The following is a 15,000-nucleotide window of genomic DNA, read 5'->3' on the forward strand; positions in this document are numbered from 1 at the left end:
ACCACTGAACCACCAATGCTTGACGGGGCTTGTTTTGACGCTAGCGGCTCCTGCCGGACTTAGCGGCCGGACTGGGATGTTTTCCACCGATGCCATCTCTATCCTGCTGGATAGCCCCACAATGCAGACACACCGAGCCCGGCTAGCTCAGTCGGTAGAGCATGAGACTCTTAATCTCAGGGTCGTGGGTTCGAGCCCCACGTTGGGCGGAGGTTGGTTTATTTTGGTCATTCTTCCCCCAACTGTCAGCTTACAAGTCCTCTTCCCATCCTTATCAGACAAAAAAATGAACTAAAAAAAGAGACCTTGAATGGAGCAATAAAAGTAAACAACCTTTCAATGGAAGGCCCAAGAGGCATGAAAACCAACCCATAATTACACTCCTTCCCTGACAAACAGCTGACATGGCTGTTTGCATCCAGGATGCTATTTTACTTGGAAGGAGTTAGTCAAGGAGAAATGGAACCAAGGATACCCATTTCGAAGAACAGGCAAAACAACAGAATCAAGAGTATTGCATTAGCCGGGAATCGAACCCGGGCCTTCCACGCGGCAGGCGAGAATTCTACCACTGAACCACCAATGCTTGACGGGGTCTGTTTTGACACTAGCGGCTCCTGCCGGACTTAGGGGCCGGACTGGGATGTTTTCCACCGATGCCGTCTCTATCCTGCTGTATAGCCCCACAGTGCAACCACACCGAGCCTGGCTAGCTCAGTCGGTAGAGCATGAGACTCTTAATCTCAGGGTCGTGGGTTCGAGCCCCACGTTGGGCGGAGGTTGTTTTATTTTGGTCATTCTTCCCCCAACTGTCAGCTTACAAGTCCTCTTCCCATCCTGATCAGACAAAAAAATGAACTAAAAAAAGAGACCTTAAATAGAGCAATAAAAGTAAACAACCTTTCAATGGAAGGCCCAAGAGGCATGAAAACCAACCCATAATTACACTCCTTCCCTGACAAACAGCTGACATGGCTGTTTGCATCCAGGATGCTATTTTACTTGGAAGGAGTTAGTCAAGGAGAAATGGAACCAAGGATACCCATTTCGAAGAACAGGCAAAACAACAAAATCAAGAGTATTGCATTGGCCGGGAATCGAACCCGGGCCTCCCGCGTGGCAGGCGAGAATTCTACCACTGAACCACCAATGCTTGACGGGGTCTGTGCTGACGCTAGTGGCTCCTGCCGGACTTAGGGGCCGGACTGGGATGTTTTCCACCGATGCCGTCTCTATCCTGCTGTATAGCCCCGCAATGCAGCCACACTGAGCCCGGCTAGCTCAGTCGGTAGAGCATGAGACTCTTAATCTCAGGGTCGTGGGTTCGAGCCCCACGTTGGGCGGAGGTTGGTTTGTTTTCGTCATTCTTCCCCCAACTGTCAGCTTACAAGTCCTCTTCCCATCCTGATCAGACAGAAAAATGAACTAAAAAAAGAGACCTTGAATGGAGCAATAAAAGTAAACAACCTTTCAATGGCAGGCCCAAGAGGCATGAAAACCAACCCAAAATTACACTCCTTCCCTGATAAACAGCTGACATGGTTGTTTGCATCCAGGATGCTATTTTACTTGGAAGGAGATAGTCAAGGAGAAATGGAACCAAGGATACCCATTTCGAAGAACAGGCAAAACAACAAAATCAAGAGTATTGCATTGGCCGGGAATCGAACCCGGGCCTCCCGCGTGGCAGGCAAGAATTCTACCACTGAACCACCAATGCTTGACGGGGCTGTTTTGACGCTAGCGGCTCCTGCCGGACTTAGGGGCCGCACTGGGATGTTTTCCACCGATGCCATCTCTATCCTGCTGGATAGCCCCACAATGCAGACACACCGAGCCCGGCTAGCTCAGTCGGTAGAGCATGAGACTCTTAATCTCAGGGTCGTGGGTTCGAGCCCCACGTTGGGCGGAGGTTGGTTTATTTTGGTCATTCTTCCCCTAACTGTCAGCTTACAAGTCCTCTTCCCATCCTGATCAGACAAAAAAATGAACTAAAAAAAGAGACCTTGAATGGAGCAATAAAAGTAAACAACCTTTCAATGGCAGGCCCAAGAGGCATGAAAACCAACCAATAATTACACTCCTTCCCTGACAAACAGCTGACATGGTTGTTTGCATCCTGGATGCTATTTTACTTGGAAGGAGTTAGTCAAGGAGGAATGGAACCAAGGATACCCATTTCGAAGAACAGGCAAAACAACAAAATCAAGAGTAGTGCATTGGCCGGGAATCGAACCCGGGCCTCCCGCATGGCAGGCGAGAATTGTACCACTGAACCACCAATGCTTGACGGTGTTTATTTTGATGCTAGTGGCTCCTCCCGGACTTAGGGGCCGGACTGGGATGTTTTCCACCGATGCCGTCTCTATCCTGCTGTATAGCCCCACAATGAAGCCACACTAAGCCCGGCTAGCTCAGTCGGTAAAGCTTGAGACTCTTAATCTCAGGGTTGTGGGTTCGAGCCCCACGTTGGGCGGAGGTTGGTTTATTTTCGTCATTCTTCCCCCAACTGTCAGCTTACAAGTCCTCTTCCCATCCTGATCAGACAAAAAATGAACTAAAAAAAGAGACCTTGAATGGAGCAATAAAAGTAAACAACCTTTCAATGGAAGGCCCAAGAGGCATGAAAACCAACCCATAATTACACTCCTTCCCTGACAAACAGCTGACATGGCTGTTTGCATCCAGGATGCTATTTTACTTGGAAGGAGTTAGTCAAAGAGAAATGGAACCAAGGATACCCATTTCGAAGAACAGGCAAAACAACAAAATCAAGAGTATTGCATTGGCCGGGAATCGAAACCGGGCCTCCCGCATGGCAGGCGAGAATTCTACCACTGAACCACCAATGCTTGAAGGGGTCTGTTTTGACGCTAGCGGCTCCTGCCGGACTTAGGGGCCGCACTGGGATGTTTTCCACCGATGCCATCTCTATCCTGCTGGATAGCCCCACAATGCAGACACACCGAGCCCGGCTAGCTCAGTCGGTAGAGCATGAGACTCTTAATCGCAGGGTCGTGGGTTCGAGCCCCACGTTGGGCGGAGGTTGGTTTATTTTCGTCATTCTTCCCCCAACTGTCAGCTTACAAGTCCTCTTCCCATCCTGATCAGACAAAAAAATGAACTAAAAAAAGAGACCTTGAATGGAGCAATAAAAGTAAACAACCTTTCAATGGAAGGCCCAAGAGGCATGAAAACCAACCCATAATTACACTCCTTCCCTGACAAAAAGCTGACATGGCTGTTTGCATCCAGGATGCTATTTTACTTGGAAGGAGTTAGTCAAGGAGAAATGGAACCAAGGATACCCATTTCGAAGAACAGGCAAAACAACAAAATCAAGAGTATTGCATTGGCCGGGAATCGAACCCGGGCCTCCCGCGTGGCAGGCGAGATATCTACCACTGAACCACCAATGCTTGACGGGGTCTGTTCTGACGCTAGCGGCTCCTGCCGGACTTAGGGGCCGGACTGGGATGTTTTCCACCGATGCCATCTCTATCCTGCTGGATAGCCCCACAATGCAGACACACCGAGCCCGGCTAGCTCAGTCGGTAGAGCATGAGACTCTTAATCTCAGGGTCGTGGGTTCGAGCCCCACGTTGGGCGGGGGTTGGTTTTTTTTGGTCATTCTTCCCCCAACTGTCAGCTTACAAGTCCTCTTCCCATCCTGATCAGACAAAAAAATTAACTAAAAAAAGAGACCTTGAATGGAGCAATAAAAGTAAACAACCTTTCAATGGAAGGCCCAAGAGGCATGAAAACCAACCCATAATTACACTCCTTCCCTGACAAACAGCTGACATGGCTGTTTGCATCCAGGATGCTATTTTACTTGGAAGGAGTTAGTCAAGGAGAAATGGAACCAAGGATACCCATTTCGAAGAACAGGCAAAACAACAAAATCAAGAGTATTGCATTGGCCGGGAATCGAACCCGGGCCTCCCGCGTGTCAGGCGAGATATCTACCACTGAACCACCAATGCTTGACGGGGTATGTTTTGACGCTAGCGGCTCCTGCCGGACTTAGGGGCCGGACTGGGATGTTTTCCACCGATGCCATCTCTATCCTGCTGGATAGCCCCACAATGCAGACACACCGAGCCCGGCTAGCTCAGTCGGTAGAGCATGAGACTCTTAATCTCAGGGTCGTGGGTTCGAGCCCCACGTTGGGCGGAGGTTGGTTTTTTTTGGTCATTCTTCCCCCAACTGTCAGCTTACAAGTCCTCTTCCCATCCTGATCAGACAAAAAAATGAACTAAAAAAAGAGACCTTGAATGGAGCAATAAAAGTAAACAACCTTTCAATGGAAGGCCCAAGAGGCATGAAAACCAACCCATAATTACACTCCTTCCCTGACAAACAGCTGACATGGCTGTTTGCATCCAGGATGCTATTTTACTTGGAAGGAGTTAGTCAAGGAGAAATGGAACCAAGGATACCCATTTCGAAGAACAGGCAAAACAACAAAATCAAGAGTATTGCATTGGCCGGGAATCGAACCCGGGCCTCCCGCGTGGAAGGCGAGAATTCTACCACTGAACCACCAATACTTGACGGGGTCTGTTTTGACGCTAGCGGCTCCTGCTTGACTTAGGGGCCGGACTGGGATGTTTTCCACCGATGCCATCTCTATCCTGCTGGAAAGCCCCACAATGCAGACACACCGAGGCCGGCTAGCTCAGTCGGTAGAGCATGAGACTCTTAATCTCAGGGTCGTGGGTTCGAGCCCCACGTTGGGCGGAGGTTGGTTTATTTTGGTCATTCTTCCCCCAACTGTCAGCTTACAAGTCCTCTTCCCATCCTGATCAGACAAAAAATGAACTAAAAAAAGAGACCTTAAATGGAGCAATAAAAGTAAACAACCTTTCAATGGAAGCCCCAAGAGGCAAGAAAACCAACCCATAATTACACTCCTTCCCTGACAAACAGCTGACATGGCTGTTTGCATCCAGGATGCTATTTTACTTGGAAGGAGTTAGTCAAGGAGAAATGGAACCAAGGATACCCATTTCGAAGAACAGGCAAAACAACAAAATCTAGAGTATTGCATTGGCCGGGAATCGAACCCGGGCCTCCCGCGTGGCAGGCGAGAAATCTACCACTGAACCACCAATGCTTGAAAGGGTCTGTTTTGACGCTAGCGGCTCCTGCCGGACTTAGGGGCCGGACTGGGATGTTTTCCACCGATGCCATGTCTATCCTCCTGGATAGCCCCACAATACAGACACACCGAGCCCGGCTAGCTCAGTCGGTAGAGCATGAGACTCTTAATCTCAGGGTCGTGGGTTAGAGCCCCACGTTGGGCGGAGGTTGGTTTTTTTTGGTCATTCTTCCCCCAACTGTCAGCTTACAAGTCCTCTTCCCATCCTGATCAGACAAAAAAATGAACTAAAAAAAGAGACCTTGAATGGAGCAATAAAAGTAAACAACCTTTCAATGGAAGGCCCAAGAGGCATGAAAACCAACCCATAATTACACTCCTTCCCTGACAAACAGCTGACATGGCTGTTTGCATCCAGGATGCTATTTTACTTGGAAGGAGTTAGTCAAGGAGAAATGGAACCAAGGATACCCATTTCGAAGAACAGGCAAAACAACAAAATCAAGAGTAATGCATTGGCCGGGAATCGAACCCGGGCCTCCCGCGTGGCAGGCGAGAAATCTACCACTGAACCACCAAAGCTTGACGGAGTCTGTTTTGACGCTAGCGGCTCCTGCCGGACTTAGGGGCCGGACTGGGATGTTTTCCACCGATGCCATCTCTATCCTGCTGGATAGCCCCACAATGCAAACACACCGAGCCCGGCTAGCTCAGTCGGTAGAGCATGAGACTCTTAATCTCAGGGTCGTGGGTTCGAGCCCCACGTTGGGCGGAGGTTGGTTTATTTTGGTCATTCTTCCCCCAACTGTCAGCTTACAAGTCCTCTTCCCATCCTGATCAGACAAAAAAATGAACTAAAAAAAGAGACCTTGAATGGAGCAATAAAAGTAAACAACCTTTCAATGGAAGCCCCAAGAGGCAAGAAAACCAACCCATAATTACACTCCTTCCCTGACAAACAGCTGACATGGCTGTTTGCATCCAGGATGCTATTTTACTTGGAAGGAGTTAGTCAAGGAGAAATGGAACCAAGGATACCCATTTCGAAGAACAGGCAAAATAACAAAATCTAGAGTATTGCATTGGCCGGGAATCGAACCCGGGCCTCCCGCGTGGCAGACGAGAAATCTACCACTGAACCACCAATGCTTGACGGGGTCTGTTTTGACGCTAGCGGCTCCTGCCGGACTTAGGGGCCGGACTGGGATGTTTTCCACCGATGCCATGTCTATCCTGCTGTATAGCCCCACAATGCAACCACACCGAGCCTGGCTAGCTCAGTCGGTAGAGCATGAGACTCTTAATCTCAGGGTCGTGGGTTCGAGCCCCACGTTGGGCGGAGGTTGGTTTATTTTGGTCATTCTTCCCCCAACTGTCAGCTTACAAGTCCTCTTCCCATCCTGATCAGACAAAAAAATGAACTAAAAAATGAGACCTTGAATGGAGCAATAAAAGTAAACAACCTTTCAATGGAAGGCCCAAGAGGCATGAAAACCAACCCATAATTACACTCCTTCCCTGACAAACAGCTGACATGGCTGTTTGCATCCAGGATGCTATTTTACTTGGAAGGAGTTAGTCAAGGAGAAATGGAACCAAGGATACCCATTTCGAAGAACAGGCAAAACAACAAAATCAAGAGTAATGCATTGGCCGGGAATCGAACCCGGGCCTCCCGCGTGGCAGGCGAGAAATCTACCACTGAACCACCAAAGCTTGACGGAGTCTGTTTTGACGCTAGCGGCTCCTGCCGGACTTAGGGGCCGGACTGGGATGTTTTCCACCGATGCCATCTCTATCCTGCTGGATAGCCCCACAATGCAAACACACCGAGCCCGGCTAGCTCAGTCGGTAGAGCATGAGACTCTTAATCTCAGGGTCGTGGGTTCGAGCCCCACGTTGGGCGGAGGTTGGTTTATTTTGGTCATTCTTCCCCCAACTGTCAGCTTACAAGTTCTCTTCCCATCCTGATCAGACAAAAAAATGAACTAAAAAAAGAGACCTTGAATGGAGCAATAAAAGTAAACAACCTTTCAATGGAAGCCCCAAGAGGCAAGAAAACCAACCCATAATTACACTCCTTCCCTGACAAACAGCTGACATGGCTGTTTGCATCCAGGATGCTATTTTACTTGGAAGGAGTTAGTCAAGGAGAAATGGAACCAAGGAAACCCATTTCGAAGAACAGGCAAAATAACAAAATCTAGAGTATTGCATTGGCCGGGAATCGAACCCGGGCCTCCTGCGTGGCAGACGAGAAATCTACCACTGAACCACCAATGCTTGACGGGGTCTGTTTTGACGCTAGCGGCTCCTGCCGGACTTAGGGGCCGGACTGGGATGTTTTCCACCGATGCCATGTCTATCCTGCTGGATAGCCCCACAATGCAGACACACCGAGCCCGGCTAGCTCAGTCGGTAGAGCATGAGACTCTTAATCTCAGGGTCGTGGGTTCGAGCCCCACGTTGGGCGGAGGTTGGTTTTTTTTGGTCATTCTTCCCCCAACTGTCAGCTTACAAGTCCTCTTCCCATCCTGATCAGACAAAAAAATGAACTAAAAAAAGAGACCTTGAATGGAGCAATAAAAGTAAACAACCTTTCAATGGAAGGCCCAAGAGGCATGAAAACCAACCCATAATTACACTCCTTCCCTGACAAACAGCTGACATGGCTGTTTGCATCCAGGATGCTATTTTACTTGGAAGGAGTTAGTTAAGGAGAAATGGAACCAAGGATACCCATTTCGAAGAACAGGCAAAACAACAAAATCAAGAGTATTGCATTGGCCGGGAATCGAACCCGGGCCTCCCGCGTGGCAGGCGAGAATTCTACCACTGAACCACCAATGCTTGACGGGGCTTGTTTTGACGCTAGCGGCTCCTGCCGGACTTAGCGGCCGGACTGGGATGTTTTCCACCGATGCCATCTCTATCCTGCTGGATAGCCCCACAATGCAGACACACCGAGCCCGGCTAGCTCAGTCGGTAGAGCATGAGACTCTTAATCTCAGGGTCGTGGGTTCGAGCCCCACGTTGGGCGGAGGTTGGTTTATTTTGGTCATTCTTCCCCCAACTGTCAGCTTACAAGTCCTCTTCCCATCCTTATCAGACAAAAAAATGAACTAAAAAAAGAGACCTTGAATGGAGCAATAAAAGTAAACAACCTTTCAATGGAAGGCCCAAGAGGCATGAAAACCAACCCATAATTACACTCCTTCCCTGACAAACAGCTGACATGGCTGTTTGCATCCAGGATGCTATTTTACTTGGAAGGAGTTAGTCAAGGAGAAATGGAACCAAGGATACCCATTTCGAAGAACAGGCAAAACAACAGAATCAAGAGTATTGCATTAGCCGGGAATCGAACCCGGGCCTTCCACGCGGCAGGCGAGAATTCTACCACTGAACCACCAATGCTTGACGGGGTCTGTTTTGACACTAGCGGCTCCTGCCGGACTTAGGGGCCGGACTGGGATGTTTTCCACCGATGCCGTCTCTATCCTGCTGTATAGCCCCACAGTGCAACCACACCGAGCCTGGCTAGCTCAGTCGGTAGAGCATGAGACTCTTAATCTCAGGGTCGTGGGTTCGAGCCCCACGTTGGGCGGAGGTTGTTTTATTTTGGTCATTCTTCCCCCAACTGTCAGCTTACAAGTCCTCTTCCCATCCTGATCAGACAAAAAAATGAACTAAAAAAAGAGACCTTAAATAGAGCAATAAAAGTAAACAACCTTTCAATGGAAGGCCCAAGAGGCATGAAAACCAACCCATAATTACACTCCTTCCCTGACAAACAGCTGACATGGCTGTTTGCATCCAGGATGCTATTTTACTTGGAAGGAGTTAGTCAAGGAGAAATGGAACCAAGGATACCCATTTCGAAGAACAGGCAAAACAACAAAATCAAGAGTATTGCATTGGCCGGGAATCGAACCCGGGCCTCCCGCGTGGCAGGCGAGAATTCTACCACTGAACCACCAATGCTTGACGGGGTCTGTGCTGACGCTAGTGGCTCCTGCCGGACTTAGGGGCCGGACTGGGATGTTTTCCACCGATGCCGTCTCTATCCTGCTGTATAGCCCCGCAATGCAGCCACACTGAGCCCGGCTAGCTCAGTCGGTAGAGCATGAGACTCTTAATCTCAGGGTCGTGGGTTCGAGCCCCACGTTGGGCGGAGGTTGGTTTGTTTTCGTCATTCTTCCCCCAACTGTCAGCTTACAAGTCCTCTTCCCATCCTGATCAGACAGAAAAATGAACTAAAAAAAGAGACCTTGAATGGAGCAATAAAAGTAAACAACCTTTCAATGGCAGGCCCAAGAGGCATGAAAACCAACCCAAAATTACACTCCTTCCCTGATAAACAGCTGACATGGTTGTTTGCATCCAGGATGCTATTTTACTTGGAAGGAGATAGTCAAGGAGAAATGGAACCAAGGATACCCATTTCGAAGAACAGGCAAAACAACAAAATCAAGAGTATTGCATTGGCCGGGAATCGAACCCGGGCCTCCCGCGTGGCAGGCAAGAATTCTACCACTGAACCACCAATGCTTGACGGGGCTGTTTTGACGCTAGCGGCTCCTGCCGGACTTAGGGGCCGCACTGGGATGTTTTCCACCGATGCCATCTCTATCCTGCTGGATAGCCCCACAATGCAGACACACCGAGCCCGGCTAGCTCAGTCGGTAGAGCATGAGACTCTTAATCTCAGGGTCGTGGGTTCGAGCCCCACGTTGGGCGGAGGTTGGTTTATTTTGGTCATTCTTCCCCCAACTGTCAGCTTACAAGTCCTCTTCCCATCCTGATCAGACAAAAAAATGAACTAAAAAAAGAGACCTTGAATGGAGCAATAAAAGTAAACAACCTTTCAATGGCAGGCCCAAGAGGCATGAAAACCAACCAATAATTACACTCCTTCCCTGACAAACAGCTGACATGGTTGTTTGCATCCTGGATGCTATTTTACTTGGAAGGAGTTAGTCAAGGAGGAATGGAACCAAGGATACCCATTTCGAAGAACAGGCAAAACAACAAAATCAAGAGTAGTGCATTGGCCGGGAATCGAACCCGGGCCTCCCGCATGGCAGGCGAGAATTGTACCACTGAACCACCAATGCTTGACGGTGTTTATTTTGATGCTAGTGGCTCCTCCCGGACTTAGGGGCCGGACTGGGATGTTTTCCACCGATGCCGTCTCTATCCTGCTGTATAGCCCCACAATGAAGCCACACTAAGCCCGGCTAGCTCAGTCGGTAAAGCTTGAGACTCTTAATCTCAGGGTTGTGGGTTCGAGCCCCACGTTGGGCGGAGGTTGGTTTATTTTCGTCATTCTTCCCCCAACTGTCAGCTTACAAGTCCTCTTCCCATCCTGATCAGACAAAAAATGAACTAAAAAAAGAGACCTTGAATGGAGCAATAAAAGTAAACAACCTTTCAATGGAAGGCCCAAGAGGCATGAAAACCAACCCATAATTACACTCCTTCCCTGACAAACAGCTGACATGGCTGTTTGCATCCAGGATGCTATTTTACTTGGAAGGAGTTAGTCAAAGAGAAATGGAACCAAGGATACCCATTTCGAAGAACAGGCAAAACAACAAAATCAAGAGTATTGCATTGGCCGGGAATCGAACCCGGGCCTCCCGCGTGGCAGGCGAGATATCTACCACTGAACCACCAATGCTTGACGGGGTCTGTTCTGACGCTAGCGGCTCCTGCCGGACTTAGGGGCCGGACTGGGATGTTTTCCACCGATGCCATCTCTATCCTGCTGGATAGCCCCACAATGCAGACACACCGAGCCCGGCTAGCTCAGTCGGTAGAGCATGAGACTCTTAATCTCAGGGTCGTGGGTTCGAGCCCCACGTTGGGCGGGGGTTGGTTTTTTTTGGTCATTCTTCCCCCAACTGTCAGCTTACAAGTCCTCTTCCCATCCTGATCAGACAAAAAAATTAACTAAAAAAAGAGACCTTGAATGGAGCAATAAAAGTAAACAACCTTTCAATGGAAGGCCCAAGAGGCATGAAAACCAACCCATAATTACACTCCTTCCCTGACAAACAGCTGACATGGCTGTTTGCATCCAGGATGCTATTTTACTTGGAAGGAGTTAGTCAAGGAGAAATGGAACCAAGGATACCCATTTCGAAGAACAGGCAAAACAACAAAATCAAGAGTATTGCATTGGCCGGGAATCGAACCCGGGCCTCCCGCGTGTCAGGCGAGATATCTACCACTGAACCACCAATGCTTGACGGGGTATGTTTTGACGCTAGCGGCTCCTGCCGGACTTAGGGGCCGGACTGGGATGTTTTCCACCGATGCCATCTCTATCCTGCTGGATAGCCCCACAATGCAGACACACCGAGCCCGGCTAGCTCAGTCGGTAGAGCATGAGACTCTTAATCTCAGGGTCGTGGGTTCGAGCCCCACGTTGGGCGGAGGTTGGTTTTTTTTGGTCATTCTTCCCCCAACTGTCAGCTTACAAGTCCTCTTCCCATCCTGATCAGACAAAAAAATGAACTAAAAAAAGAGACCTTGAATGGAGCAATAAAAGTAAACAACCTTTCAATGGAAGGCCCAAGAGGCATGAAAACCAACCCATAATTACACTCCTTCCCTGACAAACAGCTGACATGGCTGTTTGCATCCAGGATGCTATTTTACTTGGAAGGAGTTAGTCAAGGAGAAATGGAACCAAGGATACCCATTTCGAAGAACAGGCAAAACAACAAAATCAAGAGTAGTGCATTCGCCGGGAATCGAACCCGGGCCTCCCGCGTGGCAGGCGAGAATTCTACCACTGAACCACCAATGCTTGACAGTGTTTATGTTGATGCTAGCGGCTCCTCCCGGACTTAGGGGCCGGACTGGGATGTTTTCCACCGATGCCGTCTCTATCCTGCTGTATAGCCCCACAATGAAGCCACACTAAGCCCGGCTAGCTCAGTCGGTAAAGCTTGAGACTCTTAATCTCAGGGTCGTGGGTTCGAGCCCCACGTTGGGCGGAGGTTGGTTTTTTTTGGTCATTCTTCCCCCAACTGTCAGCTTACAAGTCCTCTTCCCATCCTGATCAGACAAAAAAATGAACTAAAAAAAGAGACCTTGAATGGAGCAATAAAAGTAAACAACCTTTCAATGGAAGGCCCAAGAGGCATGAAAACCAACCCATAATTACACTCCTTCCCTGACAAACAGCTGACATGGCTGTTTGCATCCAGGATGCTATTTTACTTGGAAGGAGTTAGTCAAGGAGAAATGGAACCAAGGATACCCATTTCGAAGAACAGGCAAAACAACAAAATCAAGAGTATTGCATTGGCCGGGAATCGAACCCGGGCCTCCCGCGTGGCAGGCGAGAATTCTACCACTGAACCACCAATGCTTGACAGTGTTTATGTTGATGCTAGCGGCTCCTCCCGGACTTAGGGGCCGGACTGGGATGTTTTCCACCGATGCCGTCTCTATCCTGCTGTATAGCCCCACAATGAAGCCACACTAAGCCCGGCTAGCTCAGTCGGTAAAGCTTGAGACTCTTAATCTCAGGGTTGTGGGTTCGAGCCCCACGTTGGGCGGAGGTTGGTTTATTTTCGTCATTCTTCCCCCAACTGTCAGCTTACAAGTCCTCTTCCCATCCTGATCAGACAAAAAATGAACTAAAAAAAGAGACCTTGAATGGAGCAATAAAAGTAAACAACCTTTCAATGGAAGGCCCAAGAGGCATGAAAACCAACCCATAATTACACTCCTTCCCTGACAAACAGCTGACATGGCTGTTTGCATCCAGGATGCTATTTTACTTGGAAGGAGTTAGTCAAAGAGAAATGGAACCAAGGATACCCATTTCGAAGAACAGGCAAAACAACAAAATCAGGAGTATTGCATTGGCCGGGAATCGAACCCGGGCCTCCCGCGTGGCAGGCGAGAATTCTACCACTGAACCACCAATGCTTGAAGGGATCTGTTTTGACGCTAGCGGCTCCTGCCGGACTTAGGGGCCGCACTGGGATGTTTTCCACCGATGCCATCTCTATCCTGCTGGATAGCCCCACAATGCAGACACACCGAGCCTGGCTAGCTCAGTCGGTAGAGCATGAGACTCTTAATCTCAGGGTCGTGGGTTCGATCCCCACGTTGGGCGGAGGTTGGTTTATTTTGGTCATTCTTCCCCCAACTGTCAGCTTACAAGTCCTCTTCCCATCCTGATCAGACAAAAAATGAACTAAAAAAAGAGACCTTGAATGGAGCAATAAAAGTAAACAACCTTTCAATGGAAGGCCCAAGAGGCATGAAAACCAACCCATAATTACACTCCTTCCCTGACAAACAGCTGACATGGCTGTTTGCATCCAGGATGCTATTTTACTTGGAAGGAGTTAGTCAAGGAGAAATGGAACCAAGGATACCCATTTCGAAGAACAGGCAAAACAACAAAATCAAGAGTATTGCATTGGCCGGGAATCGAATCCAGGCCTCCCGCATGGCAGGCGAGAATTCTACCACTGAACCACCAATGCTTGACGTGGTCTGTTTTGACGCTAGCGGCTCCTGCCGGACTTAGGGGCCGGACTGGGATGTTTTCCACCGATGCCGTCTCTATCCTGCTGTATAGCCCCACAATGCAGCCACACTGAGCCCAGCTAGCTCAGTCGGTAGAGCATGAGACTCTTAATCTCAGGGTCGTGGGTTCGAGCCCCACGTTGGGCGGAGGTTGGTTTATTTTCGTCATTCTTCCCCCAACTGTCAGCTTACAAGTCCTCTTCCCATCCTGATCAGACAAAAAAATGAACTAAAAAAAGAGACCTTGAATGGAGCAATAAAAGTAAACAACCTTTCAATGGAAGGCCCAAGAGGCATGAAAACCAACCCATAATTACACTCCATCCCTGACAAACAGCTGACATGGCTGTTTGCATCCAGGATGCTATTTTACTTGGAAGGAGTTAGTCAAGGAGAAATGGAACCAAGGATACCCATTTCGAAGAACAGGCAAAACAACAAAATCAAGAGTATTGCATTGGCCGGGAATCGAACCCAGGCCTACCGCGTGGCAGGCGAGAATTCTACCACTGAACCACCAATGCTTGACGGGGTCTGTGTTGACGCTAGCGGCTCCTGCCGGACTTAGGGGCCGCACTGGGATGTTTTCCACCGATGCCATCTCTATCCTGCTGGATAGCCCCACAATGCAGACACACCGAGCCCGGCTAGCTCAGTCGGTAGAGCATGAGACTCTTAATCTCAGGGTCGTGGGTTCGAGCCCCACGTTGGGTGGAGGTTGGTTTATTTTCGTCATTCTTCCCCCAACTGTCAGCTTACAAGTCCTCTTCCCATCCTGATCAGACAAAAAAATGAACTAAAAAAAGAGACCTTGAATGGAGCAATAAAAGTAAACAACCTTTCAATGGCAGGCCCAAGAGGCATGAAAACCAACCAATAATTACACTCCTTCCCTGACAAACAGCTGACATGGTTGTTTGCATCCTGGATGCTATTTTACTTGGAAGGAGTTAGTCAAGGAGGAATGGAACCAAGAATACCCATTTCGAAGAACAGGCAAAACAACAAAATCAAGAGTAGTGCATTGGCCGGGAATCGAACCCGGGCCTCCCGCGTGGCAGGCGAGAATTGTACCACTGAACCACCAATGCTTGACGGTGTTTATGTTGATGCTAGCGGCTCCTCCCGGACTTAGGGGCCGGACTGGGATGTTTTCCACCGATGCCGTCTCTATCCTGCTGTATAGCCCCACAATGAAGCCACACTAAGCCCGGCTAGCTCAGTCGGTAAAACTTGAGACTCTTAATCTCAGGGTTGTGGGTTCGAGCCCTACGTTGGGCGGAGGTTGGTTTATTTTCGTCATTCTTCCCCCAACTGTCAGCTTTCAAGTCCTCTTC

The 15,000-nt window shown here is 49.1% G+C and overlaps 46 non-coding genes across 46 annotated transcripts in view; 25 read left to right on the forward strand and 21 right to left on the reverse strand.

Moving 5' to 3' along the window:
- The window catches only part of TRNAG-GCC (transfer RNA glycine (anticodon GCC)), a 71-nt gene extending 52 nt beyond the window's left edge, over window positions 1-19 (reverse strand). The window contains exon 1 of the tRNA in view: window positions 1-19. This exon is cut by the window's left edge and continues 52 nt beyond it. This is a non-coding gene — a tRNA (tRNA-Gly).
- A 117-nt stretch (window positions 20-136) lies between these two features.
- On the forward strand, window positions 137-209 carry TRNAK-CUU (transfer RNA lysine (anticodon CUU)). Its single transcript has one exon. It is a non-coding gene; the product is annotated as a tRNA-Lys (tRNA).
- Window positions 210-515: 306 nt separating this feature from the next.
- Window positions 516-586, reverse strand: TRNAG-GCC (transfer RNA glycine (anticodon GCC)). The gene has a single exon. It is a non-coding gene; the product is annotated as a tRNA-Gly (tRNA).
- Window positions 587-703: 117 nt separating this feature from the next.
- TRNAK-CUU (transfer RNA lysine (anticodon CUU)) lies at window positions 704-776 on the forward strand. Its single transcript has one exon. It is a non-coding gene; the product is annotated as a tRNA-Lys (tRNA).
- Window positions 777-1,082: 306 nt separating this feature from the next.
- TRNAG-GCC (transfer RNA glycine (anticodon GCC)) lies at window positions 1,083-1,153 on the reverse strand. The gene has a single exon. It is a non-coding gene; the product is annotated as a tRNA-Gly (tRNA).
- A 117-nt stretch (window positions 1,154-1,270) lies between these two features.
- Window positions 1,271-1,343, forward strand: TRNAK-CUU (transfer RNA lysine (anticodon CUU)). Its single transcript has one exon. It is a non-coding gene; the product is annotated as a tRNA-Lys (tRNA).
- A 306-nt stretch (window positions 1,344-1,649) lies between these two features.
- On the reverse strand, window positions 1,650-1,720 carry TRNAG-GCC (transfer RNA glycine (anticodon GCC)). The gene has a single exon. It is a non-coding gene; the product is annotated as a tRNA-Gly (tRNA).
- Window positions 1,721-1,836: 116 nt separating this feature from the next.
- On the forward strand, window positions 1,837-1,909 carry TRNAK-CUU (transfer RNA lysine (anticodon CUU)). The gene has a single exon. It is a non-coding gene; the product is annotated as a tRNA-Lys (tRNA).
- Window positions 1,910-2,215: 306 nt separating this feature from the next.
- TRNAG-GCC (transfer RNA glycine (anticodon GCC)) lies at window positions 2,216-2,286 on the reverse strand. Its single transcript has one exon. It is a non-coding gene; the product is annotated as a tRNA-Gly (tRNA).
- Window positions 2,287-2,403: 117 nt separating this feature from the next.
- Window positions 2,404-2,476, forward strand: TRNAK-CUU (transfer RNA lysine (anticodon CUU)). Its single transcript has one exon. It is a non-coding gene; the product is annotated as a tRNA-Lys (tRNA).
- Window positions 2,477-2,781: 305 nt separating this feature from the next.
- Window positions 2,782-2,852, reverse strand: TRNAG-GCC (transfer RNA glycine (anticodon GCC)). Its single transcript has one exon. It is a non-coding gene; the product is annotated as a tRNA-Gly (tRNA).
- Window positions 2,853-3,536: 684 nt separating this feature from the next.
- On the forward strand, window positions 3,537-3,609 carry TRNAK-CUU (transfer RNA lysine (anticodon CUU)). Its single transcript has one exon. It is a non-coding gene; the product is annotated as a tRNA-Lys (tRNA).
- A 306-nt stretch (window positions 3,610-3,915) lies between these two features.
- On the reverse strand, window positions 3,916-3,986 carry TRNAV-GAC (transfer RNA valine (anticodon GAC)). Its single transcript has one exon. It is a non-coding gene; the product is annotated as a tRNA-Val (tRNA).
- Window positions 3,987-4,103: 117 nt separating this feature from the next.
- On the forward strand, window positions 4,104-4,176 carry TRNAK-CUU (transfer RNA lysine (anticodon CUU)). The gene has a single exon. It is a non-coding gene; the product is annotated as a tRNA-Lys (tRNA).
- A 306-nt stretch (window positions 4,177-4,482) lies between these two features.
- On the reverse strand, window positions 4,483-4,553 carry TRNAG-UCC (transfer RNA glycine (anticodon UCC)). The gene has a single exon. It is a non-coding gene; the product is annotated as a tRNA-Gly (tRNA).
- Window positions 4,554-4,670: 117 nt separating this feature from the next.
- Window positions 4,671-4,743, forward strand: TRNAK-CUU (transfer RNA lysine (anticodon CUU)). The gene has a single exon. It is a non-coding gene; the product is annotated as a tRNA-Lys (tRNA).
- A 305-nt stretch (window positions 4,744-5,048) lies between these two features.
- On the reverse strand, window positions 5,049-5,119 carry TRNAG-GCC (transfer RNA glycine (anticodon GCC)). The gene has a single exon. It is a non-coding gene; the product is annotated as a tRNA-Gly (tRNA).
- A 117-nt stretch (window positions 5,120-5,236) lies between these two features.
- On the forward strand, window positions 5,237-5,309 carry TRNAK-CUU (transfer RNA lysine (anticodon CUU)). Its single transcript has one exon. It is a non-coding gene; the product is annotated as a tRNA-Lys (tRNA).
- Window positions 5,310-5,803: 494 nt separating this feature from the next.
- On the forward strand, window positions 5,804-5,876 carry TRNAK-CUU (transfer RNA lysine (anticodon CUU)). The gene has a single exon. It is a non-coding gene; the product is annotated as a tRNA-Lys (tRNA).
- A 494-nt stretch (window positions 5,877-6,370) lies between these two features.
- Window positions 6,371-6,443, forward strand: TRNAK-CUU (transfer RNA lysine (anticodon CUU)). Its single transcript has one exon. It is a non-coding gene; the product is annotated as a tRNA-Lys (tRNA).
- A 494-nt stretch (window positions 6,444-6,937) lies between these two features.
- TRNAK-CUU (transfer RNA lysine (anticodon CUU)) lies at window positions 6,938-7,010 on the forward strand. Its single transcript has one exon. It is a non-coding gene; the product is annotated as a tRNA-Lys (tRNA).
- A 494-nt stretch (window positions 7,011-7,504) lies between these two features.
- Window positions 7,505-7,577, forward strand: TRNAK-CUU (transfer RNA lysine (anticodon CUU)). The gene has a single exon. It is a non-coding gene; the product is annotated as a tRNA-Lys (tRNA).
- Window positions 7,578-7,883: 306 nt separating this feature from the next.
- Window positions 7,884-7,954, reverse strand: TRNAG-GCC (transfer RNA glycine (anticodon GCC)). Its single transcript has one exon. It is a non-coding gene; the product is annotated as a tRNA-Gly (tRNA).
- Window positions 7,955-8,071: 117 nt separating this feature from the next.
- TRNAK-CUU (transfer RNA lysine (anticodon CUU)) lies at window positions 8,072-8,144 on the forward strand. Its single transcript has one exon. It is a non-coding gene; the product is annotated as a tRNA-Lys (tRNA).
- Window positions 8,145-8,450: 306 nt separating this feature from the next.
- TRNAG-GCC (transfer RNA glycine (anticodon GCC)) lies at window positions 8,451-8,521 on the reverse strand. Its single transcript has one exon. It is a non-coding gene; the product is annotated as a tRNA-Gly (tRNA).
- A 117-nt stretch (window positions 8,522-8,638) lies between these two features.
- TRNAK-CUU (transfer RNA lysine (anticodon CUU)) lies at window positions 8,639-8,711 on the forward strand. Its single transcript has one exon. It is a non-coding gene; the product is annotated as a tRNA-Lys (tRNA).
- A 306-nt stretch (window positions 8,712-9,017) lies between these two features.
- On the reverse strand, window positions 9,018-9,088 carry TRNAG-GCC (transfer RNA glycine (anticodon GCC)). The gene has a single exon. It is a non-coding gene; the product is annotated as a tRNA-Gly (tRNA).
- Window positions 9,089-9,205: 117 nt separating this feature from the next.
- Window positions 9,206-9,278, forward strand: TRNAK-CUU (transfer RNA lysine (anticodon CUU)). The gene has a single exon. It is a non-coding gene; the product is annotated as a tRNA-Lys (tRNA).
- Window positions 9,279-9,584: 306 nt separating this feature from the next.
- Window positions 9,585-9,655, reverse strand: TRNAG-GCC (transfer RNA glycine (anticodon GCC)). The gene has a single exon. It is a non-coding gene; the product is annotated as a tRNA-Gly (tRNA).
- A 116-nt stretch (window positions 9,656-9,771) lies between these two features.
- On the forward strand, window positions 9,772-9,844 carry TRNAK-CUU (transfer RNA lysine (anticodon CUU)). The gene has a single exon. It is a non-coding gene; the product is annotated as a tRNA-Lys (tRNA).
- A 306-nt stretch (window positions 9,845-10,150) lies between these two features.
- On the reverse strand, window positions 10,151-10,221 carry TRNAG-GCC (transfer RNA glycine (anticodon GCC)). Its single transcript has one exon. It is a non-coding gene; the product is annotated as a tRNA-Gly (tRNA).
- A 117-nt stretch (window positions 10,222-10,338) lies between these two features.
- TRNAK-CUU (transfer RNA lysine (anticodon CUU)) lies at window positions 10,339-10,411 on the forward strand. The gene has a single exon. It is a non-coding gene; the product is annotated as a tRNA-Lys (tRNA).
- Window positions 10,412-10,904: 493 nt separating this feature from the next.
- TRNAK-CUU (transfer RNA lysine (anticodon CUU)) lies at window positions 10,905-10,977 on the forward strand. Its single transcript has one exon. It is a non-coding gene; the product is annotated as a tRNA-Lys (tRNA).
- A 306-nt stretch (window positions 10,978-11,283) lies between these two features.
- On the reverse strand, window positions 11,284-11,354 carry TRNAV-GAC (transfer RNA valine (anticodon GAC)). The gene has a single exon. It is a non-coding gene; the product is annotated as a tRNA-Val (tRNA).
- A 117-nt stretch (window positions 11,355-11,471) lies between these two features.
- TRNAK-CUU (transfer RNA lysine (anticodon CUU)) lies at window positions 11,472-11,544 on the forward strand. The gene has a single exon. It is a non-coding gene; the product is annotated as a tRNA-Lys (tRNA).
- Window positions 11,545-11,850: 306 nt separating this feature from the next.
- Window positions 11,851-11,921, reverse strand: TRNAG-GCC (transfer RNA glycine (anticodon GCC)). Its single transcript has one exon. It is a non-coding gene; the product is annotated as a tRNA-Gly (tRNA).
- A 117-nt stretch (window positions 11,922-12,038) lies between these two features.
- Window positions 12,039-12,111, forward strand: TRNAK-CUU (transfer RNA lysine (anticodon CUU)). The gene has a single exon. It is a non-coding gene; the product is annotated as a tRNA-Lys (tRNA).
- A 306-nt stretch (window positions 12,112-12,417) lies between these two features.
- Window positions 12,418-12,488, reverse strand: TRNAG-GCC (transfer RNA glycine (anticodon GCC)). Its single transcript has one exon. It is a non-coding gene; the product is annotated as a tRNA-Gly (tRNA).
- A 117-nt stretch (window positions 12,489-12,605) lies between these two features.
- Window positions 12,606-12,678, forward strand: TRNAK-CUU (transfer RNA lysine (anticodon CUU)). Its single transcript has one exon. It is a non-coding gene; the product is annotated as a tRNA-Lys (tRNA).
- Window positions 12,679-12,983: 305 nt separating this feature from the next.
- On the reverse strand, window positions 12,984-13,054 carry TRNAG-GCC (transfer RNA glycine (anticodon GCC)). Its single transcript has one exon. It is a non-coding gene; the product is annotated as a tRNA-Gly (tRNA).
- Window positions 13,055-13,171: 117 nt separating this feature from the next.
- TRNAK-CUU (transfer RNA lysine (anticodon CUU)) lies at window positions 13,172-13,244 on the forward strand. The gene has a single exon. It is a non-coding gene; the product is annotated as a tRNA-Lys (tRNA).
- Window positions 13,245-13,549: 305 nt separating this feature from the next.
- Window positions 13,550-13,620, reverse strand: TRNAG-GCC (transfer RNA glycine (anticodon GCC)). The gene has a single exon. It is a non-coding gene; the product is annotated as a tRNA-Gly (tRNA).
- Window positions 13,621-13,737: 117 nt separating this feature from the next.
- On the forward strand, window positions 13,738-13,810 carry TRNAK-CUU (transfer RNA lysine (anticodon CUU)). Its single transcript has one exon. It is a non-coding gene; the product is annotated as a tRNA-Lys (tRNA).
- A 306-nt stretch (window positions 13,811-14,116) lies between these two features.
- Window positions 14,117-14,187, reverse strand: TRNAG-GCC (transfer RNA glycine (anticodon GCC)). Its single transcript has one exon. It is a non-coding gene; the product is annotated as a tRNA-Gly (tRNA).
- Window positions 14,188-14,304: 117 nt separating this feature from the next.
- On the forward strand, window positions 14,305-14,377 carry TRNAK-CUU (transfer RNA lysine (anticodon CUU)). Its single transcript has one exon. It is a non-coding gene; the product is annotated as a tRNA-Lys (tRNA).
- Window positions 14,378-14,683: 306 nt separating this feature from the next.
- TRNAG-GCC (transfer RNA glycine (anticodon GCC)) lies at window positions 14,684-14,754 on the reverse strand. Its single transcript has one exon. It is a non-coding gene; the product is annotated as a tRNA-Gly (tRNA).
- Window positions 14,755-15,000: the final 246 nt, after the last annotated feature.

The sequence above is a fragment of the Leptodactylus fuscus genome, chromosome 3 (genome assembly GCF_031893055.1).
Source record: "Leptodactylus fuscus isolate aLepFus1 chromosome 3, aLepFus1.hap2, whole genome shotgun sequence".
NCBI classification, from domain to species: domain Eukaryota; kingdom Metazoa; phylum Chordata; class Amphibia; order Anura; family Leptodactylidae; genus Leptodactylus; species Leptodactylus fuscus.